This window comes from Canis aureus, chromosome X (assembly GCF_053574225.1).
Source record: "Canis aureus isolate CA01 chromosome X, VMU_Caureus_v.1.0, whole genome shotgun sequence".
NCBI lineage: Eukaryota > Metazoa > Chordata > Mammalia > Carnivora > Canidae > Canis > Canis aureus.
The window spans coordinates 20,986,054-21,009,420 of record NC_135649.1 but is presented as its reverse complement, the minus strand read 5'-3'; the positions used below and the strand labels follow the sequence as shown (position 1 = coordinate 21,009,420).

The window sequence follows — 23,367 nt, the reverse complement described above, 5'->3', positions numbered from 1 at the left end:
GGAGCTAATTTCTGTTTCTCCATCTTAGAATAGATAAAAGATTATTCCTGTTTCTAATTTATTTTCAGAACATAATAGTAGACTGTAAGATTTCAGCTGCATTCATGTCTATATTTTGAATTTTCATGTTGTTTCCAATGTCTACTTTTCAAGTGGAACTACTAGATTTTATATACATTTAAATTTTTTTCATACATATTTGTTTAGTAATGTGTTTTTACACATTGGCATATTTTTTAATTCAGCAATTAATTCTGTCAACAGAAATGCACTCTTTTGGTGGATATGTTTGTTTGTCTATGTGTGACTTTTTAAAAAATATGTGTTGTATCATACTGAATCTAATTTTGTCCTATATCTTTAACACATTATTTTACATGAATCCATATCCTTATATAATTTCCAATTTCTTAATGTTTTACTATAAGAATAGCTTTATTTCCCCACATATATACAGAAGATACAGGCTACTCTAAAATATTCAAAACTGGGATGCCTGGGTGGCTCATCAGCAGTTAAACATCTGCCTTTGACTCAGAGTGTGATCCTGGTCCTGGGATCAAGTCCCACATCAGCGTTCCTGCAAGGAGCCTGATTCTCCCTGTCTGTGTCCCTGTCTGTGTGTGTGTGTGTGTGTCATGAATAAATAAATAAAATCTAAAAAAAATTAAAACTAAGATATTATGAATAAGGAATTAATAAATTTGTCACAATTCTACTTTTCATACGTAATAACCTGAATTTTAAAAATCCCATGGCTCTTTTCCTTGTAAATATGACCTGAAGCTTTTATTCATAAAATGGGTTTCTATTTAATATATATTTTTATATAATTTTTTGTTTACATATTGTTTAACATCTTGCCAAAATCTTTTCCTATTTTCAGGGTTTGTATTTCAAACCTTGAACAAATAACTCCATTAATTAGTTTCATCAATTTATCATGGTTATTTAAGAAATATCTATGGGGTACTTGGCTGGCTCAGATGGTAGAGTCTGTGGCTCTTGATGTCATGTTTGTGAGTTTGAGCCCCATGTTGGGTGTGAAGCCTACTTAAAAATTTAAAATATAAATATCCATTTACTTCATATTTATTCTGATGAAAACAGATGTCATTCAAAATCCTATTTTACTCATTCATAATGATCATAACAAATTTGTTATGTATTATATGAAAGTATACAAGCTGTCTTAAATATTAAGATTTCTATCAATTTGATTTTCTTGGCAAAATTTACCTCAATTTTCTGATCACCTCCAATGTGTTCTAGTTTCCCCTTTGTCTGATGCTTGCTTAATTGTCATTTTGATACTTCTTTCATCAATATTCTGACGATTCCCTTCTCATTTCTCCTCTACTGGATCTCTGGTTTCATAAAACCTATCATTTTCTTCTAATATCTGTAAACTCTTTTTTAGGCACAAGCTACAGCATTAAAAAAAAAAAAACTACGTGGCAAGTATACTTTAAAGACCTTGCATATTTGAGAGTATCTTTACCCTTACATTTCAGTGCAAGCTTTTCTGTGTATAAAATTCTAAGTTGGAAATAATATTTTTTCAGAATTTAAGGCATTGTTCCACTACTTTCTAGATTCCAATGTTAATGTTCAGAATTTCAAAGTCATTCTGATTCTTCATATTTGTATGCTAGTTCTATGATCTTCCTTCTGTTACCAAGGTTCTGAAATTGCCCAAAATGTCTTCCTCTTTTCAACCAGGGTGCTGTCAACCTGGTGGCCCCTTTCAATGTGGGATACCATATTCCACATTCCTGTGAAATTTCTGGGAACTTCTATTACTGAGAGAATCAATGACATTTACAGATATACTCTAATTTTCTTAGGTATTTTTTTCTTTCTCATTTTTGGTATTTACAAGTCTTTTTCCAACATCTTTGGTGAGTTTTGTATTTCTCCAGTGTCATTTTTACTTGTAGTGTTCCTTTCCATTTTAACTTTATCTTTCTCATTGTTTCCTTTTCTGCTATCACAGTTGCAGTATTATCTCTGGCCTGTCTGATCATATGGATAATAATTAATTTTTGAAGTTCTCTTCTCTCTTTAAGTTGGTCTTCTCCAACATAGTTCTATGTTTTGGTCTGTATCTTTCTTGTTATGGCTCCTTTTGGATACCGGAGAGTCTTCAGTTTTCTACTTAATCCTGGATTGATTTAAATGCTGTTTAGAAATTGATTATACAGTGCTTCTGGATTTCACTGTAGAGTGATCTAGCTTGGAACTTTAATTCCCCAGAGAAGGCTTTGACAATTCTTCCCTCTGGTGGGGAAAAGCTTTGTTGCTTGTGTTCTAGAAACCAAATGGAGGGATCCCTGGGTGGCGCAGTGGTTTAGCGCCTGCCTTTGGCCCAGGGTGCGATCCTGGAGACCTGGATCGAATCCCACGTCGGGCTCCCGGTGCATGGAGCCTGCTTCTCCCTCTGCTTGTGTCTCTGCCTCTCTCTCTCTCTCTCTCTCTCTGTGACTATCATAAGTAAATAAAAATTTAAAAAAAGTTTAAAAAATATAGTAAACCTTTAAAAAAATAAAGAAACCAAATGGAGAAGAGGACTGTGTTTATTAGTATCTAGTATGCACAACTTTACTTACTTATCCTGTGTCCAGTAAAGTGACCTAGCATGCCACTATGTCTGCTGGTCCTCAGTCCAAAGAATCCTTATTTTAGCTTTTTTAGCACTTGTATTTTCTTTAGGTAGGCAGGCACTCTGATCTTCTCATTTTATGTCACAATTGGCCTCTATCCTCCTTCTTACTCTTACTCTTCTTCATCTTCTTCCTTTTCCTCCTCCTCCTTCTTTGGAAGAGGCACTGTCAGGTTTGTTGAGGTATGATTTAAACACAGGGAAAGTCTGGCTTAGTTTAAATCTGGTTAGTTTTCTACTTTTGTTTCTACTGTATCAGGATTAATTTATCTCTTGTCTACTAATAATTTATCATTTTCCATCTGCTTTCAGCTTCTAAATATTTCTGATGTTGTCTCTTACTTTTTCTGTACTGAGTTTAATACCTTTTAGAAAAATCTCTTTGCCTCCACTTCGGAGGGGAATCAGGAAAAAAACTTAGATGCCCGTGTTTGACTTGCCACATCACCTAGAAATCTTTTTTTTTTTTTTTTTTTTTTTTTTTTTTTTTACATCACCTAGAAATCTTAACTTGGTTGTGTCTATTATATCATGAGTACTTTCTCATGTAATGTCATACCCTTTGTAAGCTTAATAATACTTTTGTCCCTTTATTTTGGAAATTGCTTTACATTTGGCCTAAATTGCATATGTAATATAGGCACCATAAAAATAAGTTATTACCAGGAAGCACTTAAAGAACATGCACCATCCTATCATCTCAATATAGGCATTGATAGCTTTTGTTTTGCTTTGTTCTTTTCTTACATATTATCTGTATGGGTAGGTTAGATGTGTATTATTTTATGTGGAACAAGCTTGAATTTCAATTTCACACTCTCTTGACATCAATAACTTCTCACAGTGTCATTAGTCTTCAGAAGACAATTTTTAATGCAAAATTTAATTTTTAAGACTATTAAAACACCTATAAGAGAAATAGATAAAGTAGATAGGCATTTTTAAAAATGACTCTTATTACTGATGATATTTAATAACCTGGGATTTTATTCTCAAATATATTGAAATAAATGTTACTTAATTTTTTTAAAAGTACACTTCTAAAAAATGTAACCAAAATAATAAAAATTAAAAAGGGTCATGATCACCCATTCCTAAGCAGTATATGATAGTATGGTAACTACTATTTGCACACTGATGTTTTTCTTTCTAGATCTCTCAATATGTGTAGGCAATCATATATCCAATTCAGAAAATACATATCTAGTTCCTGCCAAGTTCCAGACTTTGCTCTAGGTCTTGGGGAAGAGACTTAACAGAATTTATTTAATTGTGTACTTACATACATATATACATGTATATATACATACCTGTATATAGTAAGAAATTATATATAACTTAATATTCATATACACATAATATGTGTGTAACATAGATATGTATGCACAGCTAAATAAATATATACCAGCCTGTTACGTATGTTTATAAATAAATGATATACAATGTTTGCTCTTTTTTTTTTTGCTGACTCTTTTTTTTTTTTTTTTTTTTTTTGCTGACTCTTGCAGCTTCCTGAACACTAGTAAATCTGAGTGTCTTTTCTCTTATGAACAGTTGGATTTCTTCTTTTGTAAATTGTCTCTTTATTTCTTTACCCATTTGCCATTGGTTTAAACGCAGCAGGAATAGAAATTATTAATTTCAGTCACAGGAAGCTGCCACCTAAGCTAAGCCCAAGACAAAATCACCTTCAACTACTCTAAAAGGTCAAATGCAGAGTAAGGAAAGGAGAACACCAATGTGGTCTTCAATTAGGGCAGAATCCCAAGAAATTCTAGACATCCATCACTATGTTGGGAGCAAGAAGTATGGGTCTGACAGTATTCAACACCCAAACACTCTTGTCAAGTTTATTAGGCCATCTTCGTCTGGAACTTAGGAAACAATAACAGAGAAGAACAAGTGTTAAGTATGAGGAGAATAGTGAGGCTTCAACGACATCAGCATCCTCTGAAACGACCAAGGTTGTAAGTCCTCCCTATCCCCAAGCCCAGCAAGACAACTGAGATGAGTGCAGAGTGCTGCTGTCAGGCCTTTGAGATTTGAGAAACCAGATGCAAGCATTTGCCTTTGCTGCCTCTGGGCTCAGAGAATTCCTTCTAGCCTTCCTTGTGTTTTTTCCTCCTATATGCATGCCTCTGATCCCCTAGCAGATGTTTGGGGTCTTCTATGGCTTGGCCGGATGGCTTCTAATGCTTCTCCATTTGTCCCCCTTGCCCAAGTAGTAGATTCCAGACTCTTCTATCTGAGATACCCCAGCAAACACATCTACTTCAAATAACACTGTTTTGTACATTGTGATGCCGCTAGTACAGGGAGCTCCAATTCTAAGGCTCCAGAACACCATGAACAGGCTTGCCTCACCATCTGAAGGGCAGGGAGAAGAGACAAACGTCAAGGTGACCTGCAGGAAGCTCCCAGGCACGTCTAATCTCACTGACACTCAGAGGAAAGCAAAGCCCCGCCCCACGACTTCCACTGCTGAGACTTCCTGGCAACCACGGTTCAGGTCGGCCTTCCCAATGACCAGCTCCTATTCCTGGACCTCACCTTTATCATACGGTTATAGGCCTTTGGCAAGAGCCCCTGGAAGAACTCAGAGAAACTACAGAGGTCCAATTTGGTGCCAGGGCCTGCTCAGCCTCTCCACTGAACTAACCTCTAGAAACCGAAAGTCCTCACGAAAACAAAGCAATAATGGCATAGGTGTTTTGTTTTGTTTTTAAGAATTTAAATACTCGGGCATCCCCGGTGGCGCAGCGGTTTAGTGCCGCCTGCAGCCTGGGGTGTGATCCTGGAGACCTGGGATCGAGTCCCATGTCGGGCTCCCTGTATGGAGCCTGCTTCTCCCTCTGCCTTTCTGTGTCTCTCATGAACAAATAAATAAAATCTTAAAAAAAAAAAGAATTTAAATACTCCTAGGTTTCTTTTTTACTTTATTTATTCTTTTTTTGTATTTTTTTTTATTGGAGTTATATTTGCCAACATATAGTATAACAATTTCCTCAGGACGGCAGTAGTGCACCAGCTTTGCCACCAAATATTCTGCTGCCTTCCTCCAGGCCCTCTTCACCCACACATTCTGTCTGAAAAAACACTCCTAAGCAGCAAAGGCGCCAGAAAATAGTTGCCTTAGTATCTTGCCCAGTTTAAGCAAACCTGCTCTCAATGAGGCACCTTTTCTTTGGTTTTCACTACAGTCTTCCGCTCTACCAACTGAGCTATCGAAGGAATCACTGCTTTGGTTTTCACCTGAAATCAAACTGACGCCCAAAACTACCCACTCTTATCAAGCCTCTTCTCTTTTAAAGAAATCGGATTCTACCAGGCTTAGTTTTCAAAATTTTGTTCCTGTTCACTCAACATCACATCTACATCATTTTTTCGTTGTCTAGTTGTCTAGTTCTGGGGGCAATTTTCAAGGATCCAGGCCTAAACAGAAAAAGAAAATGCTGGAAATTCAACCAGGAGTGCATGTGCATCTCTAGGTATCAATCCATGTTTCCTTGCCTGGCTCAATTCTGCTCTTAAGGAATTCTACATTTTCTAGGTAAAGATATAGGCATGCATTAAATGGTTGGCAGCCATTTGACTGGGGCCTTCAGAGAAGGGGCCCACATAGCTTTCATCACTACCTGCCATCTACTGTCCCACATGGCAGAATATATATATATATATATATTACTCAGAATTTTGGTTACTCAGAATTTTGTCTCATGCCCCCATATGACATTGAAACACAAGCACCTGCCCATGTCACTAAGTGGCCTTCAGTTGCACTTCTATGACTTTATTGAGGGTGCATGTGTGTTACCATTTATCTCTTAGAGATCAATCTGAAAATCATTTTCATCAGTAACTAAGACATGCTTGCCAAGGATTCAAAAACAAGGAAATGCTGATCAAGAGTAAAGCACTGCCATAAAACTTTCTATGACCACTGATAACCTTTTGGATGATGTCTTTCCACTCCTCTCAATACACAGAGTTCTATATTTATATTCACACACAACAATAAATTGATATTAAATTTTGGACGTTAATACATTATGGTTTGCATAAGAAATTTTTCTTCCTGATTCCTGGGCATTTTGAGAATATTATATAAAATTTGCAAGACTTTAGGAAATAAATTATGAAAATTGCTTTTTATTGCCCCATTTGCATAGACACATAAACACACATTTCTCCTTAATTATAATTTGACTTATAATAGGGTAGTTTTGCACAAAATCTCCTGCATAGCCTATATGAATTGCATGACCCCATATCAATATATATTTTCCCTATTTTCAAATTTCCTTACATTTTATTCTAGAAAGAGGTCTCTCAAGGAATTAAATGAGTGACACCTGCTGTTGGCAATCTGTCAAGATTTTGAGAAATTATACAGCCAAAATAAATGGCATCTATAGGGGATCCCTGGATAGCTCAGCAGTTTAGTGAGTGCCTGCCTTCGGCCCAGGGCATGGTTGTGGAGTCCCGGGATCTATGGAGTCCCAGGATGGAGTCCCACATCAGGCTCCCTGCATGGAGCCTGCCTCTCTCTCTGCTTGTGTCTCTGCCTCTCTGTGTGTGTGTCTCTCATGAATAAATAAAATCTTTAAAAAAAATAAATGGCACCTATAAACTGTTTTTGCCAAACTCTCACATCCTTCCTGTGTTATTTTTTTTAATCTAAAATCCCAGTTCCCTTGCACTTCAAGTGTTCAAACATACTTTTTTCACCAACTATAGTTTGAGTTCTTCGCAAATATCATTAAATATTCCTTAGAATACTTCCCATTTCTAATATCACCTCTCATCTTTTTTCATTTCTTTAGAATTAAGCATTCCTGCTTACAAAATTGCCAGCTACATTAGCCATGTGTAAAGTACAGTGAAGTCACAAGTAATGCTCACTCAAGCAGACAAGGGTTTTCAAAACAGGGTGTCCTGAATCTTGTTTTCTGTGAACAGTTAGAGATATAAACACATTAAGTCTCAAATAGCCAACAAAGTAAGTTTACATCAGTAACCTCTGTACATATTTGTTCTAGATTGGTTCTCAAATTACAAATATATTATCGGCTTCTTGAAAAATCTCTTAGAACACAGAGGGTCAAGAACAAATGGAAACACTTTATCCTGGATCCCTCTCTCCCTAGGAAACCACTATTAATAAGCAGCTTGATGAATATGTTGGTTTAAATATTATAAGTGATATACAATTATTCATGAGAGCTAAATAGATTTAGTCTACATCATTATATCCCCATATTCCTCAGCACGATGCTATGCACACACGCATGCATATACACAAACAAACTCTAAATGTTTCTATGTCTTCAAAACCATCCTCTTCACACTGTATGTACATGGAATTTGGTGGCATGAATTTTTAACTCAACATTGGACAGTGGGTACTTGCCAAGAGCATTTACTATTCATGAACAACCTGATTTTATGCTTAAGTCACATAGTATTCCTTCATTGTTGATCAAATTATGGGAATAATGTGCATCTGGAAAATAATCAGTAAATTGAGCAAATAGAAAACAGTAAAAAAATGATACTCTAAATCACAGAAACTCAGTAAATATGCCACTGATATTGGATCTATCCCATTCTGCTACTTTATGTTATATTTAGTACATAATTAGTATGTGTGGGCACATGTGTGCAGGCTGTCAGGATTTGCTGGACTTCATGATACATATGGAATACCCTTGCAGTTTAAGTTGCTTCCTTCTATTATTGTTTTCTCAAGTATTATATCACATAAGCCTCTGCATATGGATCAAAATGCTTCAGAAATTGGTATTTTCGGGGACCCTGGGTGGCCTTTGGCTCAGGTCGTGATCCTGGCATCCTGGTATCAAGTCCTACATCAGGTTCCCCAGAGGGAACCTGCTTCTCCTTCTGTCTATGTCTCTGCCTCTCTGTGTCTCTCATGAATAAATAAATAAAACCTTTAAAAAAATAAATTTGTATCTTTTGTTAAGCAGATTTTGTAAATACCATTCCATCTGTATAACAATTAAGTCTGAGGCCTTTAAATCTTGCAGGGACACAGACCCTGCATGTTTTTAAAAGAAAAATAGGGATGCCCGGGTGGCTCAGTGGTTTAGCGCCTGCCTTTGGCCCAGAGCGTGTTCCTGGAATCTCAGGATCCAGTCCCACATCGGGCTCCCTGCATGGAGCCTGCTCCTCCCTCTGCGTCTCTGCCTCTCTCTCTCTCTTTGTCTCTCATGAATAAATAAATAAAATCTTAAAAAAAAGAAAAATAGATCTTTTGATATCCTCTTTTCTTAACTGCATATTGGTATAAAGTTGGTTGCTTGATTTTCTTTTAATTTTCAAATGCAAGCTTTTCCCACTTTTGACATTTTGAGATGGTAGGCAAGTATAAAATTAAAACTTGAATCAAGCCAATGGAAACATCACTCTAGAAAGTTAGAAAGTGTTAGCTGTTTGTATGCTTTCCAGATACTTCCCTTGTGCTTAATCACTTTTTTGAATCCTTATGTGTTTGTTTTCAACTTGAATTAATCATGTATGTAATAAGCAGAGAAAGACAGACTTTATTTTTCCATTTCATTTACCTTGTATTAGAAACCTTGGATGATTTGGGATCCCTGGGTGGCGCAGTGGTTTGGCGCCTGCCTTTGGCCCAGGGCGCGATCCTGGAGACCCGGGATCGAATCCCACATCGGGCTCCCGGTGCATGGAGCCTGCTTCTCCTTCTGCCTGAGTCTCTGCCTCTCTCTCTCTCTCTCTCTGTGTGACTATCATAAATAAATAAAAATTAAAAAAAAAAAAAAAAAAAAAAAAAAAAAAAAAAAGAAACCTTGGATGATTTGATCTCAAAGTGCCAACACTGCTTTACCTTCCTGGAATCAAAGTTATGGACATCTCTCCTGATAAAGACTCAGAGAATGGATTTCAAACATTCCAAGGGCTTACAAAGACTAACTGCACACAGTAAATGGACTTTTTGCCTCTCCCTGCTATCCACTCTTGCAAAGGAAACCTCAGTGATCTTCCTTGGCCCCAGCTATCTGCTTTCCTGTGGAAATGTGGTTATGTGGTCACTTTTAAGAGACAAGTCTCTGGACAAAGGATATTCCCATCTGAAAGATTAACTGATGTCAGCCAAATGACTTCCAAAGAGTTGATCCAATTGACAATCCTTCTCACCTGGTAGAAACCTGTCCAATTCTATAAATCATTACACAAACTGGGTGATAATGGCTTCATTTTCAGTGGCTTGCTCAGGGTTATGATGAAGAATGAAAGGTATTATGGGAGATCATGTCGAACTGCAATTTAATGTGGTGCTGGTGAGTTTGAAAATCTCTGCTAAAAGACTTCTGCGTTGCATGCCTTTATTTTCTAGGAAGTGCCTGCTTTTTTCTTTGCAACCTTTCTTACTGGGTTTGCTTTTTTTTTTTTTAATATTTTTTTAAACTTTTTTAATTTATGATAGAGAGAGAGAGAGAGAGAGGCAGAGACACAAGCAGAGGGAGAAGCAGGCTCCATGCACCGGGAGCCCGACGTGGGATTCGATCCCAGGTCTCCAGGATCGCGCCCTGGGCCAAAGGCATGCGCTAAACCGCTGCGCCACCCAGGGATCCCCTGGGTTTGCTTTTTTTTTTTAACTTTTCATGTGGAAACAGCTTTTGATCTGAAATGAGTATCAATAGGGAGCTGTACTTTGGCTTGGCAATAGTTATAATCTCCTGTTACTGGTCATGGTGTCATGTTTGAATTCCTGGGACTCAGAAAGGTGCTTTAGGCTTCTATCCCCTGGCCAAATATTCTCTTTATGTAAACCAAAATACGTAAACACGGAATTCTTGAGTTTGGGGAATTCCAGGGCTTAGGGCTACCTCACGTCACCCACAATTCTAACTTCAGATAGGGAGTGTTGTCTTCCCACATCTAGCTTCCCCAGTCTAACATACGAGCAAGCCAAACTATTAACTCCAAACAGGTAGTTTACTTATCCGGTGCAGGATTTGTCTGCAGGATTTGTCAGCTATCTGCTTAGCTCAAGCACAGCAATAAGGTCAGAGGGCACCTTACACCTTCATTGGGTTCCTGACTATTGAGGCATGTTTTCGCAAATGTCTCCAAATCCCCCTTGGCTGCCCTTCACCAAGAACAGCCTCAAGGACAACTAGAATCCAGTGGCTTCAGATTTGACAAGGAGGGGGCCCAGCTCAAGGCCAGAGTCCACTCAACCTCTTAAAAGGCCAAACCTTTCTTAACTGCTAGTCCCCACAGTTCTAACACCACTGGGTTTTGTCAAACTACTTCCTCTTGGGGGCGGTATTGCCCTGGAAAAGCCAATTAACCCACCTCCCTGGGAACCACCCCCTCCCCCCCATTAAAAAAAAAAAAAAAAAAACCACCAAGCAACAAAGGAGTCAGGAAACAAAGTTGTCTAGCCATTTGCCCAGTTTGGGGGAAAGCTACTGGAAAAGATAAACTTTAGCTCCTAGTTTACCTCAAAAATCAGAGACCTAAACCACCTACCCTCATCAACCATGTTTTCAAGAATTTCATTTCCATTCTACCAAGGCTTTGTAGGTCTGCTCTTCACTCAGCTTTGATCCCCAACATTTTCCCATGTTATTTGCTTCAGTTGGTTAATTCCTAGGGATCCAGGGCTAAGGGAGTAAAGAAAATGATGGGAATAAGGGCCTGGAGAAGAGCAAATCTCCCGCACCAGGCCACGTGGCTCCTGACTTATCTCAGTGCCAGGTTCCCTGAAAGTCCTCCTCCATTTTCTGCAAGAGCACCTGGCCTTGCCTGTGTGGTGGGAGGGAACCATTTGGCTAGAACCCCAAGAGCAGGGTCCAGAGCACTCACAAATCTGATTTCCATACTGATTTCCATACAATGTTCCACTTGGAGTGACAAATATACTGGAACGTATATAAATTCCAGTCAGAAGGGGCATTATTTTGCTCATAGTTTCATCATTTAACAATGGAACACAACCATATTCCAATGCATGTGATTAGGACTTTCAAAGGCTTCCTGTGATTTTTAAATTATTATTATTACGTATGTGCATGCCATTAATTGTTAGGGATCAGTTTTGTTGTGTTTTCTCATATGTAACCAAAACAGTGCTTGCGCAAAGGATTCAGAAAAAAACCATAAGTAAAAGTACTTGTCATAAAATATTGTATTGAGCACTGATAACCTTTCACACATTTACCTCCAATCTTTCAACACACATACACAGTTTTGTATTCATGTAATAAACTATAATAAATTTTCATTTAAATTGGATTTATGAAGTCCTCACGTTTTAGATTCAAAATTTTCACTTCTAATTCTTTGGTAGTTTGAAATTATTGTGAAACATTTGCAAGACCTGGATTTTAGACAATAAATATTTGCAAAGAACTACTTGATTGACTCATTACTTAAGAATATTAATTAGGTTCGCACTTAATCTAGTTTCATTCATACACAGGACATCAAATGCCTATAATGCCACCACTCAATAATCTTATCTTGAGACTTGCCTTACCTGATCATTAATATAATGCCATGTATATGTTCTAAAACTAATATTGGAACAGACACTAAATACCCATTTCTCAGAACATTAGGGTTTCTTTTACACTTTGCAAAATTTACACCAAATTTTTTATCTTAAAATTATTTTTAAAAACTGCTAAGAAAAACACAATTCAATAAATGAAGGTTAAAACTGTGGTCTCTAAAATTCAGTCACCCAGATGTGTACTCTAAGAAAACTTTTAGATAGATACATGCACATCCTTTACATGCAGCTCTAATTTTTCATTAATGCTTTCTTTCATATAAATGTAAATACGGATATAAATATGCTGACAGAATTTCACATTGAAAAGCATGTATACTATAACACTGAACATCGTTGTGAATATATTGCTTTTTAAAATGTTCGCATATATGCGCATTTTATATAAAAATACATATATAGGGATGCCTGGGTGGCTCAGCAGTTGAGCGTCTGCCTTTGGCCCAAGGCGTGATCCTGGAGTCCCATGATTGAGTCCCACGTCGGGCTCCCAGCATGGAGCCTGCTTCTCCCTCTGCCGGTGTCTCCGCCTTTCTCTCTCTGTGTCTCTCATGAATGGATACATAGAATCTTTAAAAAAATACATATATATGCATATATAAATGTTACACAGGTACGCTTCTCTTTAAATATAGTAGATGCATACTGGGTACAGATTTGCACAGTCTTGAGCACTACTCTAAGCAATTTGCATACTTGCCTATCAGTATGTATTTTTGAGTGCTTGAGAATATTTTTATGTTTACCATAGAAAACCTTTCTACTCCAAGAAATTACAAAAGTTATTCTTGCTGCTGGCAGAGCATTCAATTTTTTTTAAAAGATTTTATTTATTTATTCATGAGAGACACAGAGAGAGAGAGAGGCAGAGACACAGGCAGAGGGAAAAGCAGGCTCCATGCTGGGAGCCCCACGCGGGACTCAATCCCGGGTCTCCAGGATCGCGCCCTGGGCCAAAGGCAGGCGCGCGAAACCGCTGAGCCACCCAGGGATCCCCAAATTTTAAGAAATTATAAAGTAGAAAACAAATGGTACCTCGATCAGAAGAAATAACCACTTAAAAAATTGCCATGCATTCTTATCTCTTCACTTTGCACATATATGTAATTTTTAAAAATAATGTTCAAATTCCCTTCTACTTTAAGCATGAAAACAAGTTTTCCTACCATGCATCTTGAATGCTTTTAGAAACATCATCAAATACTCTTTGGAATTTCAACATGTCTTAAAATTTTGCCACCTGTTTTTACATTTCTAGAAACAATTATGCTTCTTTACAATGTACCTGCTCCAACAGCCATGTATGAAGTGAGGCGAGGTCACAGGTAATGCCACCTCCAGCAGAAAAGGACTTTTGAAATGTGGGTTCATCTTCATTCTTCTTCACTTGTTTTTGGTTCCCATTAGTTTGTGCAAAGCCTGACCTTGTAGCAGAAGTACTAACTGTTCTTGGCTTGGCTAGGTGGTTCCATATGTCTCCAGACTCTCCCAGCTCCAATTTGGGTGCATCTGAGATCTCCAGCAAGCACACTGGGCGGTGCTATAAGCCACCAGGAATTGTCCTGTCCGCTCAGATTCTGCTACCAAAAAGGTCCAGCATCCCAGAGTAAGCGAACACCACGTGCTCAGAGAGGCTGGGAGAAAAGACCCACAGGCTCAATACTTTGTTAGTGGCTTCCTCTGGTCCCGCCCACACAGGGCGAATACCAAGAACCCATCCCACAACTTCCTGTGCTCTGACTTCCTGGCTGCTGCTGGCAGCCCTGCCTCCCCACCAGCCACCTCTGACACCTGAACCCCACCTTTATTCAGAGATCAAGGAGGCCTCTGGTGGAGGCACTGAGCCCAAGTTCCGGGCCCAGCCAGTTAACCTCCCCACTGAATGGACCTTTCCAAAGTAAAAGTCATTTCAGAGAAGCCTTGGGGCTTTTTCCAGAGATTTCCTCACGATGGCAGTGTTGCTCCAGAAATTCTATCTAAGACTACCCACATGCCCTCTTCTCCCGCCCGACCGGTGTGAAAAAAATATGACCAGAGACAAAGGCGGCAGGAAATATGGCTTCCTTGCTTCTTGCCCAGTTTGAAGAAACCTGCTCACACTCTCGTGATTTTGCTTTTGATTTCCATTGGCAATCACACTGGAGCCTGAATCTGCACTCTCATCAGGCATCTTTTCCATTCAAGAACTCAATTTCCACTTACCTAGTCTCTGCCCTTCTACTTTTTCTTCACTCAGCACTCTATCTCCAGTGTTTTCTCTTGGTACCAAATTATCTTGGGATATCAGGGAACAAACCTCAGGGATCCAGGCCTAAGGGGGTAATGGTTGCACCTAAGGGCTTGGAAAAGAGCAAATCTCAGCACCAATAGAAGTTTTGACCTGGCTCACTTCCCAAATACCCTAGGAATCCTCCTCCATTTTCTGGCAAGGGCATTAGTCCTTGATGTATCTAGGGAGAAGCAATTCGTTGTCTGGAACCCCAAGAAAAATATCTGGATGGCTCTCAAGATTGCATGCTACTCCTAAAATTGTCCATATCCTCAAATATGTTTAAATACCAGTCAGAGGGGACATGATTTAGCCTCATGGTTTCATCATTTAACATTGGAACACAGGTATATTCAGTATTTTCCCTATGACTTTATTGTGTAAGTGCATGTCAGTGATTATGTCTTCGGGATCAGTTATATAGCATTTTCTCCAAAGTAACTAAGACATGATGCTTGCAAAGAATTCAAAAAATAACTGCATGCCCTTCAAGAGTAAAGTGCTGCCATAAACAGTACCTGTTATTACCATTGATAAACACTTGGATTTTGTCTCAGCATACACATAAAAACTCTGTTTCCATGAAGTCATGCATTAATTTCAATATACACCCAGGAACAGGTATACTTAGCTTCATACACAACAATAAGCTTACATTAAAATGAGATATCTGTGTATGTCCTAGTTTGGATCATATTTTCATGAAAAATTTTCAAGACCTGAGTTTTTGTAAATAAAACATCAGCAAAGTGTTTGTGGATTGCCACATTCACTAAAAATATTAGGATCTCAATGAAGAAATGTTTAGATCATAAGACACTTATTTAACAACTGGAAATTTAATGTCTATGATGCCACCTCTCAGTTATGATTTGAAGATTACATTTTCTAATCTCTACTATGCTAACATATATGTAATATATGTATATATATATATATATATATATTTAAAGATTTTACCTATTTGAGAGAGAAAGAGAGTGAGTGAGTGAGTGAGAAAGAGAGAAGGAGCAGAGGGAGGAGGAGGGAGAAGACTTCCCACTGAGCAGGGAGCCCAGCATGGCTCATCCCAGGACTCTGGGATCATGACCTGAGCTGAGGGCAGACACTTAACTGACTGAGCCACCCAGGCACCTTTATATATACGTTCTTAAATAAATATTGAATCACAACGACACAAGTGTGCCTCAGAAAATATAGGATTTTTCCCCTTCTCAAAAAATTTAACCTACATTTTTATTTAAAATGTTATCTTGGGGAGCCTGAGTGGCTCAGTTGGGCATCCAACTCTTGATTTTGGCTTAGGTCATGATCTCAGGGTCGTAGTATTGAGCACCCAATCAGCTCTGTGCTGGGCATGGAGCCTGCTTAAGGTTCTCTCTCTCCCTCTCTTTCTCCTTCTCCCACCCTGGAATAAACTAAACAACTAAACTAAACTAAACTAAAATAAAATAAAATTTAATCTTAATATTTTATTTATTAAAAATAGACTACATTGCTGGGATGGCTGGGTGGCTCAGCGGGTGGCTCAGCAGTTGAGCATCTGCCTTTGGCTCAAGGCATGATCCTCGAGTTCTGGGAGCCAGTCCCACATCAAGTTCCTTGCATGGAGCCTTCTTCTCCCTCCGCCCGTCTCTCTGCCTATCTCTGTGTCTCCCACGAATAAATAAAATCTTTTAAAAAATAGACTACAAAAAAAAAATAGACTACATTGCTGAATAAATAAATAAAGTCTGTGTACACATCATTTTAACACTGTGATCCAGGTGTATTCTATCAAGTACAAGTCTTTGTATTCTATCAAAGCTTCAAGGTGAAAGTATTTGCATTTTTTATAGTTATCAATAATCTTTCATCAATGTTTCTCTTTGTATTTGTTTATTTACTAAAACTTAGGTCTCACAAATTGTTCATGATAATGACAAACTGTCTAGGAAACAGAAATGAAAATATGATTCAAAACATGATGTATGAATAATTCCATTTTAATGTAAATGCATTGTTGTTTATGAAGCAAAATATCAGTTTGTATACGTATACACACACAGGCATACCTCAGAGATATTGTGGGTTCAGTTCCAGACCACCACAGTAAAGCAAATATCACAATGAAGTGAGTCAAATAATATTTTTGGCTTCCCACTGCATATAAAAATTATATTTACATTATAGTGTAGTCTGTTATAGGTACAATAGCATTATGTCTAAAACAAGTGTATAACTTAATTTACAAATACTGTATTGCTAAAAATGCTAACTATCATCTGAATGAATTGGAATCACTGATCACAGACGACCATAACAAAGATAATAATAATAAAAAATTTTGAAATATTACAAGAATTACTAAAATGTGACACAGAGACATGAAGTAAGCCAATGTTATTGGAAAAAATGGTGCCTACTGATTTGCTCAATGCAGGGTTGCCACAAACCTTCAATTCACAAATAATGCAGTATGTGTGAAGCTCAATAGAGTGCCGCACAATAAAATCAGATATACTTCTATATGCATCGCATACACATATATACACAAACATATGCCCAAATTATTGGATATATTTATTGGATAATAAATGCCCAAGTTATATGTCCATATGGACACAGAGGGTGAAGTTTGGGTGAAGTTGAATTGCATTCTTATTGTAACAATTACCATTATTAAAAATACATAATTTTTATGCATGTGTACACATATAGACAGATATATACAAATATACTCAAATGTGTGTTTGTTTCTCTTTAAACATAATTGAACACATGCTGAAGGTAGTTTTGAACAAAATCTTCATCATTATTTGATACAATTTTCATATATTCATATACATATATATTTAGAGAACTTGGAATTTCTTTATTCTCTTGTTGGAAGAGCCTTATTATCCAAGAGATTTACAAAAGGAATACCTGCTTCAGGCAAACTGTTGAAATTTTGAGAAATCAGAAGGTCAAAAATAAAGGTAGTGCATTCCCAACAAGAATAAAGACTGTTAAAAAGTCATTCTCACCTCAAGCTTATATAATATACTAATAACTTTTATTTTTTAATAATAAATTTATTTTTATTGGTGTTCAATTTGCCAAAATACAGAATAACACCCAGTGCTCATCCCGTCAAGTGCCCCCCTCAGTGCCCGTCACCCATTCACCCCCATCTCCCGCCCTCCTCCCCTAGTTCGTTTCCCAGAGTTAGGAGTCTTTATGTTCTGTCTCCCTTTCTGATATTTCCTACCCATTTCTTCTCCCTTCCCTTCTATTCCTTTTCACTATTATTTATATAACTTTTAAAAAACAAAATTGAAATTCCTTCATACTTCTGGTATTCAAATATATTTTCTGCACTTATTGTAACTGGAGTACTTTCCAGACATCATTAAATGTTCTTTGAGGGATCCCTGGGTGGCGCAGCGGTTTGGCGCCTGCCTTTGGCCCAGGGCGCGATCCTGGAGGCCCGGGATCGAATCCCACATCGGGCTCCCGGTGCATGGAGCCTGCTTCTCCCTCTGCCTGTGTCTCTGACTCTCTCTCTCTCTCTGTGACTGTCATAAATAAATAAAAATAAATAAATAAATAAATAAATGTTCTTTGAAATACTGGTAGTTTTAAAAGAGTAGGCTCTTACGTTTAGAATTTCTCAAAATTAGACATGCTTCTTTTTTAAAAAAGATTTATTTGTTTATTTTAGAGAGACAGAGAGAGCATGAGCAAGCAGAGGGAGAGGGAGACAAGCAGACTCTTCGCTGAGTGCAGAGCCTGACATAGAACTCTATCCCAGGGCTCTGAGATCATGACCTGAGCCAAAATTAAGAGTCAGCCATGCCACCTAATGGACTGAGCCACCCAGACGCCCCTCAAAATTAGACATGCTTCTTAACAATAAGCCCAGGTACAGTAGCCATTTATAAAGAAGTGCAGGAATTCACAGGTAATGCCCTCTCAAACAGAGAAAGACTTGTAAAATATGGTGTATCCTCAATCCTATTGTATATGCTCATATACATTCCTTAGGTCTTAGGAGGTCAATGTAGCAAGTTGTCACCAATAATTTTTTCTGTACATATTTGTTCCAGATTTGCTATTGAATTATAATATAAACATTGTGAAGAACCTTAAAGAATACACAAATCTCTGGAAGATATATGGAAACACCTTGTCCCAATTGAGCTATCCCAAGGGAACCACTATGGACAGCTTAATGGGTACCTTTGTTTAAATGTTGTAAACAAGATGTACAACTATGCAGGAAAGCTGATATTATTTAATTAAATAAATGTAGCCTACTGTTCATTAATAAACTCTTCTTATTTGCTCACAAGGTGCTTAAAACACACAAACACTCACCCACAGATAAGACAGAGAGAGAGAGAGGCAGAGACACAGGCAGAGGGAGAAGCAGGCTTCCTGCAGGGAGCCCGATGTGGGATTCAATCTCAGGACCCCAGGATCACCCCCTGGGCTGAAGGCAGATGCTCAACCACTGAGCCACCCAGGCATCCCTCTTTTCCTATAACTTTCAACCGACATGATCTATATATGGTATTTTCTTGTGGTTTGAAATTTTTCCTTTTTTCATGCTTTTCTCAAGCCTTTTATGGCAAAGGACATTTGAAATATTATTAAATCCAAGAAAACTGGATTTTATGTTAAATAATAATTTGCTCAAAGACTTTGGACACATGACTATTAAAGGTAGGACATATAATCATTCCAGCATGCACACAGAACTGTGTATATTTTTATAGAAAAACAGCATTTTGCAATAATGATCCTTTATAAATTGCAGTTTCATTAAATTTATATTGGGACCATTTTTTCTTATGTTCTGTACACTTCAAAAGCATCTCTTATTGTGTTCAAAATTTCAATCCTTGACACAGGTCTAATTAAAATCTGTAGGTTCTACTTTATATTCTTTTTTCCTCCCAGCTTTGCTGAGATATAATTACCACATGATCTACCTTTCATTCTTGAGAGGTAGATCGTAGCAGTAGTTTGCTTAGAAGACCTCCAGATCCTTTGTTTTGTGCATATTCACTCTTAGAATTCAAATGTGTTTATGGTTGTAGGCAATCATAAAGTAGAGAAAACAGTCTTTGATTTTCTCTTTCTTTTTCTTAGCAAACTGAGAGGTTTGATCTCAAAAGTCCAAAAACTTGATATACTCATCCAAATCAATGGTATGAGATACAGAGATTACAATTTAGTCTTTATGAAGTCTGAAGAAGATTCCCTTATATGCTTATAGGAATATGTGTGTGTATGCAATCTGAAACTTTAGATGTACATAGAAGCATGAATATGTGACCCATAACCAAGAGAAAAATTAGTCAATAGAACCTGGCCCAGATATCGCCAAAGACATTGAATGAACAAATACAGACATGAAAAGAGCTCTTAGAGACACCTGGGTGGCTCAGCAGTTAAGTGTCTGCCTTTGGCTCAAGGTATGATCCTGGAGTCTCTGGATCAAGTCCCACATTGGGCTCCCTGCATGGAGCCTGCTTCTCCCCCTGCCTGTGTCTCTGCCTCTGTGTGTGTATGTGTGTGTGTGTGTGTGTGTGTCTCATGAATAAATAAATAAAATATTTTTTTAAAAAGAGCCATTACAAATACATTTGCAGATTTAAAGGAAAGTCTGACAACAAAAAGGAAGCAAAACAAAAGTAAATTAACAAATAGAAACTTAAAACCAGTACTAAATGGAAATTATAAAATTAAAAGATTATATGAAATGAAAAATTCACTGGATGCTGAATACCATGTTCAACAGTGCATAAAAAATATCAGTGAAGATGAAACATAACTATAATCATCTGATCTTAAGCATAAAGATAAATGAGTCTCCATGGAAAGAGTCTCCATGACTTTTGAGATAATATCAAACCAACATTCATGTACCTTGAGTTCATGAAGGAAAAGAGAGAAATGGCAAGAGTAGAAGGCAGAAAAAATTTTGCAAAAATAAAAGTCATTTTTCAGATTCAGTAAAAATGGTAAATGTTCTGATTGAGGAAGGTCAAATAACCCAAACAACACAAAGAAGACTGAAATAAGGAAAAACACAGTCACATTTCTGAATGCCTTCAAAAGTTAAGGCAAAATAAAAACGTCAAACAGAAGCTGATGGAATTAGTCACCAGCACACCTGCTCTAGAATAGATGCTAAAGGAAGTGCTTCACACTGAAGTTTAATGATAACATATGGAAACTCTGGACTACAAAGAAGAGATGAAGAATTCTGGAAAAAATAAATATGCAGATAAATTATGAAACAGGCTTTATATATTCTCAATTTCTTTAAAGGAAATTGACTACATAAATAAAAATAACAATGGGGTACCCGGGGGACTCAGATAGTTAAGTGTCTGCCTCCAGCTCAGGTCATGATCTCCCCGTCCTGGGATTGAGCCAGTGGCTTCCCACTCAGTAGAGAGTCGGCTTCTTCCTCTCCCTCAGCCCCTTCCTCTACTTGTGCTCTCTCTCTCAAATAAATAAAGTATTTTAAATATATAAATACATACATACATAAAACACGTAGTAGTAAAATGTTTGGAAATAAAACCAGAATATTTGAGTAGAGAAACATCCTCTTATAGCTTTATTGCATAAACTAGTAAAATATTTGACAGTAGAATATCATAAAGGTTTTGTATTTTAATCTCTAGCATTTACCACAGATAGTGGTATATCTAGTAAGTCAAGAGAGGGAGTAAGATGGTACGTTAAAAGGGACCTATGGATGTCTGGGTGGCTCAGTGGTTGAGTGTCTGCCTTTGGCTTAGGTCATGATCCTGGGGTCCTTGGATGGAGTCCATCAGGCTCCCAGCAGGGAGCCTGTGTCTCACTCTGCCTATGTCTCTGCCTCTCACTCTGTGTCTCTCATGATAAATAAAATCTTTTTTTTTTTTTTTTTTAAGCACCTAAAGCGCAGCCCAGGTGGCTCAGTGGTTTAGCGCCACCTTTGGACCAGAGCCTGATCCTGGAGACCTGGGATCGAGTCCTACGTGGAGCTCCCTGCATGGAGCCTGCTTCTCTCTCTGTCTGTGTCTCTGCCTCTCTCTCTCTCCCTCTGTGTCTCTCATGAGTAAATAAATAAAATCTTTTAAAAAATAAAAATGAAAAAAAATAAATGGCACCTAAATAATTAGAAGACAGAAGAAAGACCAGATGAGACTAATAGACAAGATTGCAAAATGGTGTGAGCCCAACCATATGAATATAAATATAAATGGACTAAACTCCAATCATATTTAAAAGGCAGAAACTGCCAATATGGATAAGTAAGGAAAACCCATTCATATGATTGATGTTTAATAGACGTTAAATCTGCAGAACATAGACTAAAATTAAGTGAAAAAGTTCTATCATACAAACACTAATCATAATAAAGCTAAAGTAGCTATATAAATGTCATGGAAGTAGATTTCAGGACAAAACATATTATCAGAGGGGAAGAAGGATATTTCATAATAATGAAAGATTAATTCATCAAGGAAATAGGGCATTGTTAAACATATTAGACTAAAACAGAGTTTCCAAAATTATTAAGCAAATATTGAGAGAACTAAAGGAAGATACATACCAATCAACAATTATAGTTGGCAATTTCATACTCCTCTCCCAGTAATTAGATAAGCAAGTAGACAGAAAATCAGTAAGAATAGAGGAGGCTTGAGTTATAGTATCAACCAAATTAATGTAATGACTTACATAAACACTCTGCACAGCAATGGAAAAATACATGTTCTCTTTAAATGCACATGGAACAATCACCAGTAAAGACCAATTTCTCAGGAATAAAAACAAGTGTCAAATTTTGAAAGGACTGAAATTATTCAGAATATGTTTTTTGACTACAACAAAAATAAATTGAACTAAAAAACTAAAGATATATGAAAAATCTCCAAATACTTTCAAATTAGACAACCCATTTACAAGTAACTCATGGGTTAAAAAAGAAGAAATACAATGGAATTTTTAAATATTTTTGAATTGCAAATGATGAAAATAATATGAGCTATATTGAGCTATAATATATAGCTATAAAATGGATGTTTTAAAACCAGCGATTGAAGCTTCCACCTTAAGGAGCTCAAAAAAGCAAATTAACCTTAATAAAAGTAAAAGAAAAGAGATAACAAATAAAAGGGTAAAAATAAATTAGAAAATGGACAAACAATAAAAAATTAATGATATTATATGTATCCTTAACTTTTCATAATGTACCTAGAGTCCAAAGTTTACCACTTCATGCAGAATAGAGAAGCTCTACAGCAATAATTGTCCATTTACCATTTTCTGATGTCCTTTATGCTGTAGTTGTCACATGTAATTCCTCTATATGCATTATAAATCCCATGAAGTGTTGCAATTTTTGCTTTAATCATTCATATGTATTTTAAGGAAACTAAGTAGAAATACAGTTTTGGTATTTACCCAATTATTGAAATTTCTTTTTTAAAAAATATTATATTTATTTATTTCAGAGAAGGAGAGTATGAGTGGAGGAAGGGGCAGAGGAAGAGGGAGAGGGAGAAGCAGACTCCCCGCTGAGCAGGGAGCCCTAGGTGGGGCTCGATTCCAGGACCCTAGGATCATGACCTGAGCTGAAGGCAGATGCTTAACCAACTGAGTCACCCAGGTGCCCCCAAAATTTCTAATGTCCTTTATTAGCTCCTGAAGATCCGTGTAACCTATCTGGTATCTTCCTCAGCCTGTAGAATATCCTAGAGCATTTATCTTAGCACATGTCTACTGGTGACAAATAATCCTGGTTTCATTTTGTCTGAAAACATTTATTTCACCTTTATTTGTGGAGGATATGTTCAACAGATAACAGATTTCTGAGTTGATTTTTTTCCCCCATCAACA

General features: G+C 37.3%; 1 pseudogene across 4 annotated transcripts in view; it reads right to left on the bottom strand.

Moving 5' to 3' along the window:
• LOC144308792 (elongation factor 1-alpha 1 pseudogene) overlaps positions 1-23,367 on the bottom strand; it is a 279,120-nt pseudogene that overhangs the window by 146,919 nt on the left and 108,834 nt on the right. For 2 of the 4 annotated variants that reach the window (XR_013375112.1, XR_013375110.1), the window contains exons 3-4: positions 14,430-14,566; positions 13,513-13,861 (exon numbers count right to left, since the gene is read on the bottom strand). The product of XR_013375112.1 is annotated as an elongation factor 1-alpha 1 pseudogene, transcript variant X3 (transcript). Of the gene's footprint in view, positions 1-10,285; positions 12,798-13,512; positions 14,033-14,429; positions 14,567-23,367 lie in introns of those variants that run through there. The other 2 variants (XR_013375113.1, XR_013375111.1) reach the window with 2 other exon arrangements.